The sequence below is a fragment of the Podarcis gaigeae genome (genome assembly GCF_964106915.1).
Source record: "Podarcis gaigeae genome assembly, chromosome: 17".
Lineage (NCBI taxonomy): Eukaryota > Metazoa > Chordata > Lepidosauria > Squamata > Lacertidae > Podarcis > Podarcis gaigeae.
Window position 1 is genome coordinate 15,260,856 of NC_139694.1, and position 17,216 is coordinate 15,278,071.

At 42.2% G+C, this 17,216-nt stretch overlaps 1 long non-coding RNA gene across 1 annotated transcript in view; it reads right to left on the minus strand.

Moving 5' to 3' along the window:
- The window catches only part of LOC310835335, a 353,699-nt gene extending 339,921 nt beyond the window's left edge, over positions 1-13,778 (minus strand). The window contains exon 1 of the long non-coding RNA XR_014559565.1: positions 13,687-13,778. This is a non-coding gene — a long non-coding RNA (uncharacterized lncRNA). The remainder of the gene's footprint in view (positions 1-13,686) is intronic.
- Positions 13,779-17,216: the final 3,438 nt, after the last annotated feature.

The following is a 17,216-nucleotide window of genomic DNA, read 5'->3' on the forward strand; positions in this document are numbered from 1 at the left end:
TGGTCTTGAGCCAGTGTGGTGTAGTGGTTAAGAGTGGTGGACTCGTAATCTGGTGAACCGGGTTCACTTCCCCACTCCTCCACATGCAGCTGCTGGGTGACCTTGGGCCAGTCATACTTCTCTGAAGTCTCTCAGCCCCACTCACCTCACAGAGTGCTTGTTGTGGGGGAGGAAGGGAAAGGAGAATGTTAGCCGCTTTGAGACTCCTTTGGGTAGTGATAAAGCGGGATATCAAATCCAAAACTCCTCCTCCTCTTGATCTCATTGATTGTTTCAGGCTCCCTAAGTAGCCAAGTTTGGACCTGGCTCTACCCCCAGAATGCTACTGCAGGTAACTCACATGGGGTTACGATTTGGGGATAGTACATAAAGCCAAAATCACATATAGTCAAAACAGCCCTCCAAACTGCAGAAGGTAAGCAATCTGGAGCCATGTACCGAGTGAACCTTGCTCCCCACACAAGGGGGAGAGCTTTTAAGCTCCCTGTTTTGCTTATCATCATCATCATATTACAAGGTTCTGGGAGGTTATTGCATGATTTCATGGGGCTGTCTGAGATCTTGCTAGATCTCACAAATTTTCTCCTAATTCTACACCCATTTCTTTGGAAACAACTGCATTGTATTTAAATGGAGTTTACTTCCAGGCCGCGGGGATCGCTTAATGTGGCAGGCAAAGTTAAAATTTAAAGCCTGAACCATATTATTCTCTTCCTCCTGCTTTTCTCCATTGGATGCCCTAGATAGCTGCATAAGAGAAAAATGGGGAGTTTTTGAAATCCTAAATGTTGGACTATAATGTCCATCATCACTGGTCATGCTGGTTGGGGTCAATGCGATTTCAGGAATGTATGGACATCCACAGGTAAGCAGTCCCTGGTGGAAGATGCCATGCACATGGATTATACACTAGGAATACTGCTTCTTCTACTCCAGATGAGTTTCTCGATCAGTCAAGAGGCAAGAAGCATTTCAATGCATCCACAAAATTTCCAGCACACAACTGTGCTGTGTGCTATTTCTGCTGCATCATCTCTTATTTATTTCACAGCAGTGCCATTTCTTAGCAAACAAACTTGCCCATTTCCATGAACATTTGTAGCGGCTTGATCCCACCCACCCACCTTGGATGGACAAATTTGTCAATTCTGACTCTCTTGAATTCAGTTCCCCACATTTTCAGCAATTGGTGAGTCTGGGTTTCTTTATCGTCATTAAAATTTGTCAGCATTTTCGTGCAAAGACATGAACACATTTTTGTCTGCATTTTTTAATACTATGCACATCTTTGCATACAGGTTTCCCTAACAGAAGGTTAACCTACAGAATGTAGGTTACCTTTACTGATGTATGCCTCTTTATGAACCAGTATATGCATTCTTCTACACAGTATGCGGTTGGAGAAGTGCATTGCAAAAATTCAAAGAAGTGTGCATTTTGGTTTGTGTGTTGCTTTGGGAGTTAGCTGCAGATTGTGTGGCTTCTCATTAAAATGAACAGAAAACTAGATTTCTCCTGCATCACATCTATTTCTGTCTTATCCAAGAAAGCCTTCTCCTTCCACCCACCAGAACCAACTCTCCCACACACCTTGAACCTTCTGTGAAGGAGGAAATGGAACTACAGAGCAGCCCACCAGCATACAAATCTTTCACATTTATTAGAAGGGCTGCCCTTCACCTGGGTTTTCCCAGACACATTTGGGAATTGGGCTGCAAAATGGCATCTGGGTGGATTTCTGCTGAATCGGCAAAATATCCGGGAAAACCTGGACATATGGCAAGGAGGGTGATTTTCACTTTGGGGGATATGGCAACCCTATTATTGGTCAATGAAGGCTTTGCTTGAAAGTTTTTTTCTGTTACTTCTATTCCTTTCACAGACACATGGAATTAATAATTTAAAATAAAATAAAAAATTTCAAGGAATTTGAAGTCCCATCATTAAGTATGCCAAATCCCTAATATGGAGATTTATTGATATACGATCATAATCATAAACTTGAAGGAACTGAAAACGCATATAATTGTATTGTACATCCCATACTATTGACTGGCAAGTGGCTATTCCTGTGTGTTCTTGCATACATTTTATAAGCCAGTTCCTGATCCAATATCATTAGAAGCTGTGGTTTTTATAACGGAAACTATAGAAAGCTGCATTTCAAACTATTAAGACAAAAATACCCAGTTGTTCTGACTATAAAATGGGAAGCCACCTACTAAGATGACTTAGTTAAAAAATGATTTGAGCAATATTGCATTGTTAAACAACATCCCTTCCCACCCTTTCCTGCTGCCTTTTCATTTGATACCAAAAGTCTATTTCCCTTTGGTGGGTAGGCTTAGCAGTTTCAGATATGAATGAGCAGCTTTGCACATACATTCCAGGCACAACACCCCAGGGATTATTATTATTATTTGGAGAGGGGTGGTCTTCAAAAGCATGTGGGGCTCATTACCACGTTTCTACATATATTGTGCCTCTACATAACACACCCAGTAAGCAAAATGTCATGTGTGACATTGCTCTTGAAACTTTCAGTCTCATTAACTAGGGTTAGATTAAAGCTAAGTTACAGTTTAGTGTTATGTCCCCCACCGGTGCAGCCACAAAGAGATCTGAAGCACCTCGGTTTGTTGTTTCATCTGAACTAGGAACCATGGTTAGTTTGAAATATGGCTTATTCAAAACATACTGGGATCAGAAATCACTGTTCAGTCTCGTCTCAATCAGGCAAATTGTAGTTTGTGCCTTCGGCTAATTAAACAATCTATGGCCTTTTAAACTATGTGTGTTGGGGGTTATTGTTATTGTTTTTATTATGGTATGTATTTTTGTGTTTCTATATTGCAAACAGCCCTTTTATCGTCAAATAAAGAGGGGTATCAAATCAGAAACAGGGATGGCATCTGTAAATCCAGGACTGTTCCCAGAAAATAGGGATACTTGGAGGGTCTGAAGTCCAAAATAAGTGTGCTTAAGATTGTAGTCTTAAGGCGCTGACTGGTCTGTCAATACACTTTCTTCAGATATTCAGAATTTCCTCACACCGCCACAGAATCTTTCCCTATAATTCTGGAGACAATGATGAATCTACCGTATCTTTCCATCATATGTATTTAATTGATCTCAGAGATAAATGGAATTTGTTATAGGGTAGGAATTTGTTGCTGTTGTTGTTCCTAACCATTTTACCAGCACTGCCCTTGAAAGAGAAGAATCGCTGAACTCTTCAGCTGAACCAGACCTGACTATTATTGACTGTGTAACATTAGAGTGGCTTTGTGTGTTACACAAAATGCCACCGGCTGGATGGACAAATGGCTTGTAAATCCTGCAGGCGACACTTTCTTTAATGGCTGAATCCACTCTTCAACTGGAAACTCCCATTCTTCAAATTGTCCTAGATATTAGCTGTATTGTTTATCAGGAGGGTATTTACATCAGATGCCTTTGGGACTATAACTGTTGATTGCTAATTTGGTAACTGTGCAAACTTGTAAATTATATAAGGCTCTTTTTATTTATCTTTCAAGGTTTTTCATGTGCATATTTTTAAAACAAGAAACAAAACAAACTGAAACAATACATGATATTGCATTATAGTTTTTCTTTTTTTAAAAAAAAACCATAACTGTGTTGATGACATATTGTACTACAAATTGTAACATAATTTAGGCCAATAACATAGATTTATCATTTAAATGGTTGGTAAAATAGAGAGAGAAGGATCAGTTTCCAGATTATAATTCTCTAAGTGCATACAAATTTGAATGAACAGTAATTTTGGAAGGCTTTATGGAAGAATGGTTATTAGCATTAGTAGTTTCCAGTTTTGAGGCAGAAGTAGATGTTGAAAATGTGGGAACTAACTTAATTTTTAGTTTTAAAAATGTAACAGTTAAAAGTTATTTGTATGTACTCTTAAAATAAGAAATATACACCCAAATGTTGCCTGATGCATAAATCATGAAATTATTAGTGTGTCTTATTCAGGCAAAACACCTGTGGGAATCCTGATGAATGTTGCAGTTGTGATAAGATTATCTGCCACTGAACTTTGGCCCATCTCATCTCAACCTTTTTGAAATTTCTACAGATTTGGGTAATTAATTAATTTTCCTAACAAAGAGATTGAGTTATTGCTTGTGCCACTTTCGGCAAAATTCAGTGGCAGCCATGGGATAAAACGGACCAGAGACGTTTCACTAAAATTTTAATTGGTCTTGTTCATGTTCAACATCTTTAGGATTTTAGGGAGAGGAAGTTTAATATGGCATCTCTGAGACTGGTGCAAATTCTTCGTAAGTTTTTTGTAGCAACAACTTCACTGGAGTCTTTCTAAGTCAGTAACTTTCTGGAAAAGTTCCAGGGTGCATGACTCTTTTTAAGACCAGTAGCAGAATGGTTCTGAGGCAGATCCTGAACAATTGCTTTGAAACAATAGGGTTACAAATGCATGAAGAATAACATTGTAATAGCATTTTGACAGATAAGGAATAGCAGATTGTATCATTTAATGTAACAAACCAGAGAGGAAGCTGAAGGAAGTCAACAAGAAGTTGGGGGAATGTAGAATGTATGTTTGGAAATGATTTTGATATTTGTTGTTGTGGCGTTTGCCCTCCTAGGTGTGTGACATCATACTGGGTTCATAAGGAAAGGGTTAACTAATTGTAAAATAACTAACCAATGGGAACCCAAGGGGCAGAGTTAACTGTGTATAAGGTTTAAGCACAGAGGGTTTTTGGAGGAGTTAGAGTTAGGGTGGTTGAGAAGACAGTCTGGAGTTAGAAGAGACCGAGAAGATAAGTCTGTGGTTGAGCTAGTCTGGGGTGAGACAGTGAGAGAATTTGTTGAGAGGAGTCAGTCAAACAGTTGAGATAATCAGTCAGAAGGTATTAGAAAGGTATAGGCCGGTAAAGAAACTAAAGTTAAGATACTGACAGGAATATTATCTGAGAAACCATAAACTTGTTAATGTTTGTAAAACAAACTTTGTTTTTTGGTTCACTTTTAACAACTGTCTGGACCCAGTGTTTTACCAGAGAGTAATGAGTTGGTGGCAGCGAGGAAGCAAGCACAGTGGTGGCACAAGGATAAATAGACCGTTAAACGTCCGGGGACCCTGTGTGATCGCCACAGTTGTTAGAAAAGAAAACTAATAAAAATAATATACAAAAAAAGAAAGAAACAATGGGGTTACTGCAGAAATTATATTCAAGCTCAAGGGTGTGTTGTTTTTTTCAGATCAGGGTTTTAGTGAATGAGCTAGCCCATCCACCTTGGCCAAGCAGTCTAGTAAACAGGGACGAAACTCTGTTCTATTTCTGACAGGGCAGCTCGCAGAGTTTGAAAGCCAGAGATACAATATCTGTGTTGTTACTATGAGAGCTTGCCATGAAATATGCTGTAATCTTTACCAGGGGTATGCAGTGCATTCCCCGGAGGATTTCCAACGCCGAAGAGCACTTCAGAGTGCTTAACGGTCTGTTCAGGCTTTACCTTATAAGGCTTTTTAGTTTCAGCACGGGGGGATGACAGCCACTCCAGGAGCCAGCCTTCTGGGAACAGATGACAGCAACCATTGACTCCGTTCTCGGGGCCAGGTTCATTCTGTCTGCCTTGAACTGTTAACCTTTTTAGCTCCTGTCATGATAACTGGTTTAAGAATGTGAGCAGGGGAGGGCAGGAGCAAGATGTGATACTCTGGATTTGCTTTTCATATTGTAGTGTGTGTGCACATGTGTGCAGGCTAATTTTTACGTACATGAAGACTCAGAAGTCTCATGGACTGGATGCATGTGTCCTGGGCACATGGGTCACCCCTGCAGAGGGACATGCCATGCTCACCCTTTGCATATATTCTATATAGTGAGCACATGGGTTTACATGCAGCAACAGGGAGCGCGGGTGGCGCTGTGGTCTAAACCACTGATCCTCTTGGGCTTGCTGATCAGAAGGTCAGCAGTTTGAATCCCCACAATGGGGTGAGCTCCCGTTGCTCAGTCCCAGCTCCCGCCCACCTAGCAGTTCGAAAGCACGCCAGTGCAAGTAGATAAATAGGTACCGCTTTGGCGGCAAGGTAAACAGCGTTTCCATGCACTGCTCTGGTTTCGGTGTTCCGTTGCGCCAGAAGCGTCTTAGTCATGGTGGCCACATGACCCAAAAAAACTGTCTGCGGACAAACGCTGGCTCCCTCGGCCTGTAAAGCGAGATGAGCGCCTCAACCCCAGAGTCATCTGCAACTGTAACTAACTGTCAGGGGTTCATTACCTTTACCTTTTTTTGCTCACTTTACCTCAGCATATACATTTTCCGTACATTATTTGATTGGAGAAATTTGCTGCAAAATTCAAAGAAGTACTATTTTCGAAGGGTGGCTGTTTTTCAGTTCTTGCATATTGTTACATAAAGTAAGAAAAAGGATGATCTGCCTTCAAATGTGAACTGAATCAAAATTCTCCCTTGTTCCTCGGCCTGAAGTCGCATCTGTTTGGGGCCTACTGGAAAATATTCCCAAGTGCTGTTGTTGTTTAAAAAATTAACGAGTGAGCTGTGGTTTAACTCACAGTGCTATTTTAACATGAATGTTGCCGTTGCAGCCAGACCTGATGTCCACACAGGACTGTGGCTTCTTTTACTCCGCTGTCACATTTGTTCCCGCCCCCCACTCAGTGCCTTCTTTGTTTGCCCAGAAAATAATAAGAATGTCCTTTTTGTTCACTTTCCTGTGAGCTTTTGGCAAAGCACAGTCGTTCCAAGAGTTCCAACCACAGAGTCTTGCTCGGATATTCATTTTCCATAATAGATGTGAAGGTTACATGCTGTACGATTGCAAGCATGATTTCCATTACCCAGATATAAGTTGGGGATTTGCAGATTTGACTGCAGGCAATGCAGATTGTTACGAAGCCATAGTACTAAGCTCAGATACTCAAGGGAAGGTCTCTCATTATACCAGGCATAGGCAAACTCGGCCCTCCAGATGTTTTGGGACTACAACTCCCATTATTCCTAGCTAACAGTACCAGTGGTTGGGGGTAATGGGAGTTGTAGTCCCGAAACATCTGGAGGGCCGAGTTTGCCTATGCCTGCCTTATATACAAAGATCTTCAGAGCAGCCTCTTCTGTGTGTCCAGTGCCGGATTTGCATATAAGCTAAACAAGCTCTAGCTTAGGGCCCCACTCTCTTGGGGGCCCCAAAAAAATGTAAAGGAAAAAACGCTTGATGTACATTTCCAGAATATAAGAAAAAAACACAAATAAAGTAAAACCTACATATAGCAACAGTGTTTTTTGTTGTGTAGGCTCCAATGGTATAAGTAATGGGCCCCGCCTGCTAGCCTGCTCCCTAAAATATCACTGGTTTGCTCATTTCTATATATAGGGTGCCTACATGTATAAAGAGAGAGCCAGTGTGGTGTAGTGGTTAAGAGCGGTAGACTCATAATCTGGTGGACCAGGTTCACGTCTCCACTCCTCCACATGCAGCTGCTGGGTGACCTTGGGCTAGTCACACTTCTCGGAAGTATCTCAGCCCTACTCACCTCACAGAGTGTTTCTTGTGGGGGAGGAAGGGAAAGCAGAATGTTAGCCGCTTTGAGACTCCTTCGGGTAGTGATAAAGTGGGATATCAAATCCAAACTCTTCTACATTCTGCATGGACTGGTTGAATAGCCACATGTACAAATGGCTTTAGATACCTATCAGGTCCATAAATTACCATATAGCATATATTCAACACAAAAAGCAGTGACATTTTGTTGTTGACAAAGGACAGCTGGACATATAAAGGGCCCCATTACCTTCAGTAGCTTAGGGCCTCAACAAACCTAAATCCGGTCCTGTGTGTGTCAGATATGCATTGTGTGGGAATGTGAAAATGGCCTGCTGTAGTGGTACCACAAGTGTGGAATCCGATCCCTTTTGGAAATGTGCTTGGCGCATGGATGATTTACCAGTCCCTCCTATGAATTTTCAGTGCTTTAGTGAAACTGCAGTCTGCTCTGCGGTTTGTGTTAGAAGCCTCCCACAGTGGCTGGCAAAACCCAGTAAGATGGGTGGGCTATAAATTATTATTATCTCCTATAATAATATAATATAAAAAATATAATATAATATAAAAAGTAATAAGCTACCTTAGGGGTTTTTTTTATTTACAGCTGTTCTATGGAATTTTATGGAATCTGTATCTTGTACCCCACCCTGAGATCAACAGAGGTGAAGGGTGTGTCCTTAATGAATAATTTCTGAGAGCACTGTGTGCTAGAAATCAGGTTTTTAGCATTGCAGCTCCAACCCTCTGGAATTCGTAAGAAGTAATGCAGGTTCCTAAAACCTTGCTGTTGAAGACATTTTTCTTTAAGAAGACTTCCCCTGAAGCTAAGGCTGGAGGAGAAATTAGATTCACATTTAAAGACAAATTTACTTAATATGCACTTTCCCAAACAAATATTGAACCAAATGAAGCAAGCCTTCAAAATTTGCAATTCTGAATTTTGTAATTGTGTTCTCCAGAAAAGTAATTTGTACAATAATGCACAGAGTAGTGTAAATAGTGTATACAATGTATATATATTACGCAGAATTGCATCAAAAAAGTGAATATTAGAAGACATTCACACCAAACTAGTGATTTTCATTTAACAAAATTTGCAAACTTATCTGGAAATGTTGAGAACTAAACTTAAATGAGAAACTGAGAGAAGCCAAAATTGATAGATTCATCCATCCCCTACATAAAGCATGACCCAGTTATTTTATGGACTATTAATTGTGCAATGGTGAAAATGTTATGATTGCTGTTTAGTTTATTAAAACTGTAATCTTTTCCATTTTAACTGATTGCATACAGTAGCTTTTGTTTGGAGGGAAAATCTAATTCAGAATAAAATTAAAGCCAAATCTATCTAACAGATACTTTCTGAAACAATACATGAACCGAAATACAGCTGTCATTTGAAATTCACAGTTCTATGAATTTTGCAAAACATTTCTCCAACCAAGCAATGTTGCAGAAATGCATGTATTAGGAATAAAGGTAAAGGTAAAGGGACCCCTGACCATTAGGTCCAGTTGTGGCCGACTCTGGGGTTGTGGGGCTCATCTTACTTTGTTGGCTGAGGGAGCCAGCATACAGCTTCCGGGTCATGTGGCCAGCATGACTAAGCCGCTTCTGGCGAACCAGAGCAGCACACGGAAATGCCATTTACCTTCCCGCCAGAGCGGTACCTATTTATCTACTTGCACTTGAAATGCTTTTGAACTGCTAGGTGGACAGGAGCAGGGACTGAGCAACGGGAGCTCACCCTGTTGTGGGGATTTGAACCGCCGACCTTCTGATCGGCAAGCCCTAGGCTCTGTGGTTTAAACCACAGCGCCACCCACATCCCTTTTATTTATTTATTAGGAATATACATTTATTACGAATAAATGTGCACAAAAATGAACATATCAGTGAAAGCAACATACATAATGCAATACATTAGGGAATCCTGTTTTGCAAAAAATGTGTACATTAGTCAAAACTGCATATAAAAAAATGTGTTTATTAGTGTGGTGCCACACTAATTCCAGTCCTAAATGTTTGGAGGCAGGACTGGTGTCATTGCAAAACATACTGGGGTAGATATTCCACCACCCAGCATTATTGATTTCTTCCTCGAGCCACCCTATTTTAATCAGCACTAGTCAAATATGTCTAGCCACCATTTTAACTTCCCAGAATGCTCCAGAGGGATGCTGCATCGTGGCCATTGTGGGAAATTTAAATGGTGGTTGTGAGTCAGCCACCTGATATTGCTCAGAGTGTTGAGGTTCAAACCTGCTGCTGTCACCAGGTAAGCCCACTGATGGTCAGAAGGAAACTTCTCGTAGGGCCCCTCAATAGTTTTCCAGCGTGCAGAGGAGTTATATCACTGCATAGTATCATAGTAGGCAGAAAAATGAAACTTAAAGTATGTAAACATAGTGGAGAGGCATTCCTAGGGGTATAAATAGAAACTAGGCTGCAAGCTTATTATACCTGTTGGAAGCAGGTTCTGAGTAACTCCTACTTCTGTTTACTCCTCCTGAGTAAACATGGATATAGCCCAGCTGCCAGGTTGCAGTTCTATGCACTCTTGCTTGAGAGTAAGCCATACTGTGATTTTTAGACGACATCTGAAGGCAGCCCTGTTTAGGGAAGCTTTTGATGTTTAATAGGTATTTTAATATTCCTTTGGAAGCTGCCCAGAGTGGCTGGAGAAACCTAGCCAGATGGGCAGGGTATAAATAAATTATTATTATTATTATTATTATTATTATTATTATTATTATTATTATAGAATCAGAGGACTAGACTGCAAATTAGGGTGGGAATCCTGCAGCCCTCCAGATGATGCTAGACTCAAATGCCTATCCCATCAGCACCAGTTAGTGGTCGGGGTGGTGGAGGATCACAGGTTCCACACTCCTGCTGTAAACTCGTGTGACATCAAATCATAGAGTTGGAAGGGACCCAGAGGGTCATCTGGTCCAACCCCCTGCAATGCAGGAATCTCAGCTAAAGCATCCATGACTGATGGCCATCCAACCTCTGCTTAAAAACCTCCAGGGAAAGGGAGTCCACAACCTCCCAAAGGAGACTGTTCCACTCTTGAACAGCTCTTACTGTCAGAAAGCTCTTCCGGATGTTTAGTCGGAATCTCCTTTCTTGCAACTTGAAGCCATTGGTTCAAGTCCTATTCTCCAGAGCAGAAGAAAACAATCATGCTCCCTTTTCCATGTGACAGCTCATGAGATATTTGAAGATGGCAATCATATCTCTGCTCAGTCTCCTCTTTTCCAGGCTAAACATACCCAGCTCCTCCAAGAAGTGCTCCCCGTAAGGCTTGGTTTCCAGACTCTTCATCATCTTGGTTGCCCTCCTCTGCACACGTTCTAGCTTGCCAAGATCCTTCTTCAGTTGTGGTGCCCAAAATTGGACACAGTATTCCAGGTGTGGTGCTATTACTTCCCTTGATCTGGACAATAGACTTCTGTTGATGAAGCCTAGAATAGCATTAGGTTTTGGTGGGGTTTTTTTGCTGCTGCATCACACTGTTGTCTTATGTTAAGCTTGTGGTCCATTAAGACTCCTAGATCCTTTTCACAAGTACTGCTAGTAAGCCATGAACTAACACCCAAAACCCCAGGTATGGAGACATGTTTTGTTATCTTCAACTGAAGCCTTACTAAATATGAAATAACTTGCTGACCAGCACAGTAGGGTGTCAGTAACACAGGAATAAGTACAATGGTTTTCTTAAAGGATTTTGTATATCAAAATGCTTCTTTTCTTTTTATTTGTCATTTGTAATCATGGACCTGAGTAAGAGAGCATTGCATAAATGTAGCAAGGTAAAGAGAAACAGAGAAAAGGTATAATACCACCACTTCCTAAAGCTTCAGGCTATTGGCATAGTTGCATCATTGCCAGATCTCGATAGGAATTATCTTATGAATTGCAAACAAGCACTACAGGAATTTACATTTTGGAAAGTCAAACACATAGGGCAAAATTAAACAAGCCTTCGATATCTGATACAGACTCATAGATATGCCATTTCCTCTCCTGGTGGTGGTCCAAATTCAAATGTAGAAAGAAACAAAAAGAAAAAATGTGGGGGGGGGGAGGAAAGCAGAAACAATAACGTATAGTAATATATTTCCTCCTGTGGGGCAAAAAACAAGTCCAGTTAGTTAAAAGGGGTTGATTAAGATTGGGACAATAGTACGGGTTAAAGCTCCCCTTGCATTGTAGTCATGATGCCCACAAGGGGGGGGGGGGAGTACAGTTGTATTTGCCCCTTTCCAAAAAAAACCACAGATGGCCTGATCAACAATGTTCTGCCATTTTGTTTGGTAGCACTTTTTAAATTTGCAGCCATTCATAAGAAAATGGGGCTAAGACGCTGAGATTGGCAATTTCATGCCCTCCGACATTCTTCAGGTGAAAATAGGGACATTTCTCATTCCCCCACAACTGACCTTCCTTGGCCCACCATTTTTTAGAATAGAATAGAATAGAATAGAATAGAATAGAATAGAATAGAATAGAATTTATTATTTATACCCCGCCCATCTGGTTTCCCCAGCCACTCTGGGCAGTTTCCAACAGAGTATTAATATACATTTTGGTCCCTCCTCACCCTGTAGAGCATTTCTTATCAGAAGAAGGGCAAGTGCCACCTCTACCACAACAATGGGACACACATGCCCTCCCCTATCTTGTGAAAACACCTTAATCCCCATTCTATTCTATTCTATTCTATTCTATTCTATTCTATTCTATTCTAATTTGGTAGATTTACAGAAATGAAAACACACACCAATAAATACATTTTAGAAAGGGGCAAGATTAGATGCGGATGCACAAAGCATCTTTTAAATAATCAAGACTCTTTGCACTCCGCTCCCTTCACACGAGGCTGGGTCTCAGCAGCAGCAGCCTCTTCCTTGCCTGCTCTCCAGCAGCCGCTAGGAGCTGCCCAAGAGAGGAGGCAGGCAGCAGTGGTTATGGAGAGGTCACAGAGAGGCAAGAGAATGCTCCCTTGCCACTGCCACTACCGCTCCGGACAAGTGCCAGCTCATCATCCTGTCTCAGCCTGGTGGCGGCAGCACTAAAAAGAGAAATAGGGACATTCCAGGATCAAATCAGAAGCTGGAATAGCTTTCTAATTCCAGGACTTTCCCTGGAAAATTGAGGCACTTGGTGGGCATGGAATTCATGTTCCTGTTTCTGTTTCCATCGTAATTCTCCGGCATCCGTATCCTGAAATGCCCTGTGAATGTGACGGGGGGGGGGGGGGGACAGAAGCCCCTTTCATGGGAGAAAGAAAACTCTCAAGGAATTGGAGGTCAAGTTTCTGCACAGCAGAGTACAGAGTGCTTGTCCATGGAGAGTCATTCAAAGAACACACACACACACACACACACACACACATTAGTGTGACTTCTTGCTTCTGCTAGCCTTAAGCTCCCCCTGAGTGGGCTTTATTAGATGTTTAAAGTTATATAGAACTTGTAGCACCACCATGCTTGTAGAGGACACTGGCTGCCCATAAAATAACACATCATTAATAACATTAAATTTTAGGGAAGTGCTACCGCGTGTAGATGGGTGATTTGCCTCTTAGCCACTTTCGCTTATCATTGCTCTCATTTTAGTAGCTAATGTTTTCTTGGGGAAAGATCAGAGGGAATGTGGCAGTGCTTATCACTCAGCTGTTCTGACTAAAGGGCCTTGGGGGATACTTTCCCCCCATTAAAAGTCCATTATAATATTTTGGGAATATTGCAGTCTTGCAATGCTTCGAGACTGGCTGGCCAGGCTCTTTCTGCCTTTTTGAATAGTAACAATAATTGGGTCATGGGATGGTGACATATGTCATACCTGCATGGTACACGTTTGCTGAAAACCCACAAATGGGGATCACTGGGGAACTTAACATGGAAAGGCAGGAAGCAGTTTTTGAGAAGGGAAACTCAAATAGATAGTATTTCCAACAAGGTGTGGGAAATCTGAAGTGGTAGTCTTTGTTGGACTGCATCCTTTTCTGAGGAAATAAGAATTAAACTCCACTGGCATCTTCACCTTCCCCCAAAAGGTGCTGTGCCATACACACACACACACACACACACACACACACACACACACACAGTGGTACCTCAGGTTAAGTACTTAATTTGTTCCAGAGGTCTGTTCTTAACCTGAAACTGTTCTTAACCTGAAGCACCACTTTAGCTAATGGTGCCTCCTGCTGCTGCCGGGCCGCCGCCGCACGATTTCTGTTCTCATCCTGAAGCAAAGTTCTTAACCTGAAGCACTATTCCTGGGTTAGCGGAGTCTGTAACCTGAAGCGTATGTAACCTGAAGCGTATGTAACCTGAGGTACCACTGTACACACACACACACACACACACACACACACACACACACACACACTAAGTGGTGCATGCAACAAAATCTTGCAGTGTGTAGTGCTCCTTTTCAGTATTCCAGACAGACATGTATTTTTTCAAGGTATTCTTTTTCTCACTCCCAACCCCAGTTTATCACCCCCAATAGACCATTAGCATTCTGTGCCCACTGAGTAAGGACTGCCCTGCTGAGAGCCTGAGGGTCCTGCTCCTTGCCTCTCCACCTGACCCAGTATTTTGGGGAGAGTTTTGTGGGGAGTTTTTGCTGCTGTTATTGATATTAATTATTTGTACTTTTATTGTTATGTGGAAATTGATCAGTTTGGTTATGCAGTTTTTGATGTGTTTTATTTATTTTTATGACTACTTTGCTATGGTTATATTTATGTCAATCTTTTCATATTGTAAGCCACCTTGAGCATTGTTTAAAATGTGAAAAGGCAGCATAAAAAAAAAAATGATGATGAGTATGCTCAGTCCCCATCTGGTTGTCTTTCGGTCCTCCCCTTCCATGCCCTTGGTGAAGTTTTCTTTCTTTCTAAAGATGGTCTACAAATCCAGCAAAACCACATGGTGCAGCTCATGCTTGGATGTTAAGTTTCCAGTCCTCCTGAGGTTCAGACCCTGAAGAGGCGGAGTCCAACTGCACAAAGGGTGCATTTGGTGTAGTAGGAAGCAGAGCATGGTAACAGCTGGTGATGTGTGGAGTGATATATCCCCAGTCTCTCGATTTACCTTTCCTTATGGTTTTATTTTTACAAAACTGACCAGTGGGGCTCCAAGACTCAAATGCTCAGTAGAAGAAAAACAAACAGGTGTGGGGGTTGAGATCAAGCTGTATCATCAAGAAGATTCAGGTTCTCCACCAGCAGCGGAGCTAGCCGCTCAGACACCAGGAGTGGCACACATGCCCTGAACCTGGGGGGCGAGGCAAGCTGCCCTGGGGGGTTATCGGCACCCAGGGGGTGATCAGTGCAGCAATCAGTGCCCATTGGGGGCGATCAGCACAGCGATCTGTCCATGGGAGCAATTGGCACGGTAATCGGCGCCCAGGGGGGCAGCATGGCGATCCGCCCAGGGGGGATTTTGTCACCCCCCTCAGAGATGACACCCGGGGTGAGCCACCCCCACCGCCCCCATTCCTACTTCCCTGTCCCCCACCCTTAGTTCCATTCCTTAAATCATCCACAACCTCCAGTTTATATTAATTTGGTTAACAGCCAAACATTTACACACGTTCTGCCACCAATGCATCTAGTTTAGCCCTAAATCTCTAGCCCTTTTATGCATCGGAAATAGTGGCAAGGATTCTGCTCATTGTTAGGGAGCTCAGCACCAGGTCTGTGGTATGAATTTGGCACCAGTTGTTCTTCCTTTTGCCTGTCCCTCTTGCTTTCCTGATCAGGTTTCTTGTTGGACGCTGAAGGGTGAATAAAACTGTAGCCATTCCAGTGTGTTTCTAATCTCGTCGTTTGTCTGAACTGGCTCTCTGCCACTTGGGCTCCAGCTCAGAAATAGAAGAGTCTAGTATTCTGTGTGGTCACATTTGCTTCTGTTGGGAGAATCTATTGTGTAACTGATTTCCTAGAGCAGGCTGCGTCTTACCAAAGAATAAAGCCAACTAAGCTGTGTAGAATTTAATATCTTGTACTTCTTTATAACTTACCTTCCAAGATTCATCAGATGAAAATAGGGACAATATTATTATTATTATTATTATTATTATTATTATTATTATTCAGTATTGACTCTGGCATTTTACAAGGCACAAGATTACGGGCCTTGTACTGGGGTACCTGGGATAATAGGGATGCAGGTGGCACTGTGGTCAAAAACCACTGAGCCTCTTGGGCTTGCTTATAGAATGTCGGCGGTTCGAATCGCCCAACAGAGTGAGCTCCCATTGCTCTAACCCAGCTCCTGCCAATCTAGCAGTTCGAAAGCACGCCAGCGCAAGTAGATAAATAGGTACCGCTGCGGCAGGAAGGTAAATGGTGTTTCCATGCACTCTGGTTTCCGTCACGGTGTTCCGTTGTGCCAGAAGCTGTTTAGTCATGGTGGCCACATGACCTGGAAAGCTGTCTGTGGACAAACGCCGGCTCCCTCGGCCTGAAAGCGAGATGAGCACTACAACCCCATAGTCACCTTTGACTGGACTTAACCATCCACGTGTCCTTTGCCTGAGATAGCTCAGTTGGTAGAACATGAGACTGTTAATCTCAGGATTGTGGGTTCGAGGCCCAGATTAGGTGAGGAGGTTGGTATAGATGACCCTTCTGGTCCATTCCAACTCTACCATTCTATGATTCTATGATCTTCGGTCTGTGCCCCCAAGTACTTGCTACATTCCGTCCAATTTAAATCAGGCCAAATTCAACAGAATGTAAATATCTTTAAAACCATGTGTTATTTCTTAAACTAGGTTGGCACTCTTGAAGAATGGCTATAACCACCCTGAATCTCCACCCTACGCCTTCCAGATTCTTTGATCAAGGGCCTATTTTGAACAAGTTAAGATATGTCAAATTCTTGTTCTTGCTGAAATATTCCGTGTTTAATGCCATCATTTTCCATTAAGGGTGTAGCCGGCCATGTGCCAAGTGTCTAGGAAGGGTGGAGTCAATCTGCCTGTTCCTCTAGCTGGTCAATTTTGTAAAAACAAAACCATAAGATTTCAACTGAAGGATTTCTGGGCAACTATAAGTAGGCGCTTTAAAATAAAATTAAAGGGAGCAGAAGGATTATGTTCCTCCAGAGACAAATTGCAAAGCCAGGCAAAGCCAAACATTGCGGCCATGTTCCAACCTTCTTTCCAGTCACTTGCTCTACAGGAGAACTTGTCTTTGCTTATCTGGCATCGCTAAGTGCTATGGGTGACTAAGAAAGATCACCACTTCAAAGTGGTTAACTACTATGTTGTGACATAACTACTTGGTAACTTGACTATCTTGGTGAGCCAATGAGTCCACAGTATGCTGACATACCCAGGTTGCCAGAAAATAGGTTGCCTGAATGGTTTGGCCTTTGAGCTATCTTCTAAGAATATTTATTGATTTCTTACTCATTTAAACATTTATAACCAACTACCCTATAATTTCTCCTTCATGGATAACTGCCTTGCCGTGGCGAAGGGGCTTGAATAACTCAGAGAAGCTATGAGCTATGCCGTGCAAGGCCACCCAAGATGGACAGGTCATAGTGGAGAGTTTTGACCAAACATGATCCACCTGGAGCAGGAACTGGCAAGCCACTCCAGTATCCCTGCCAAG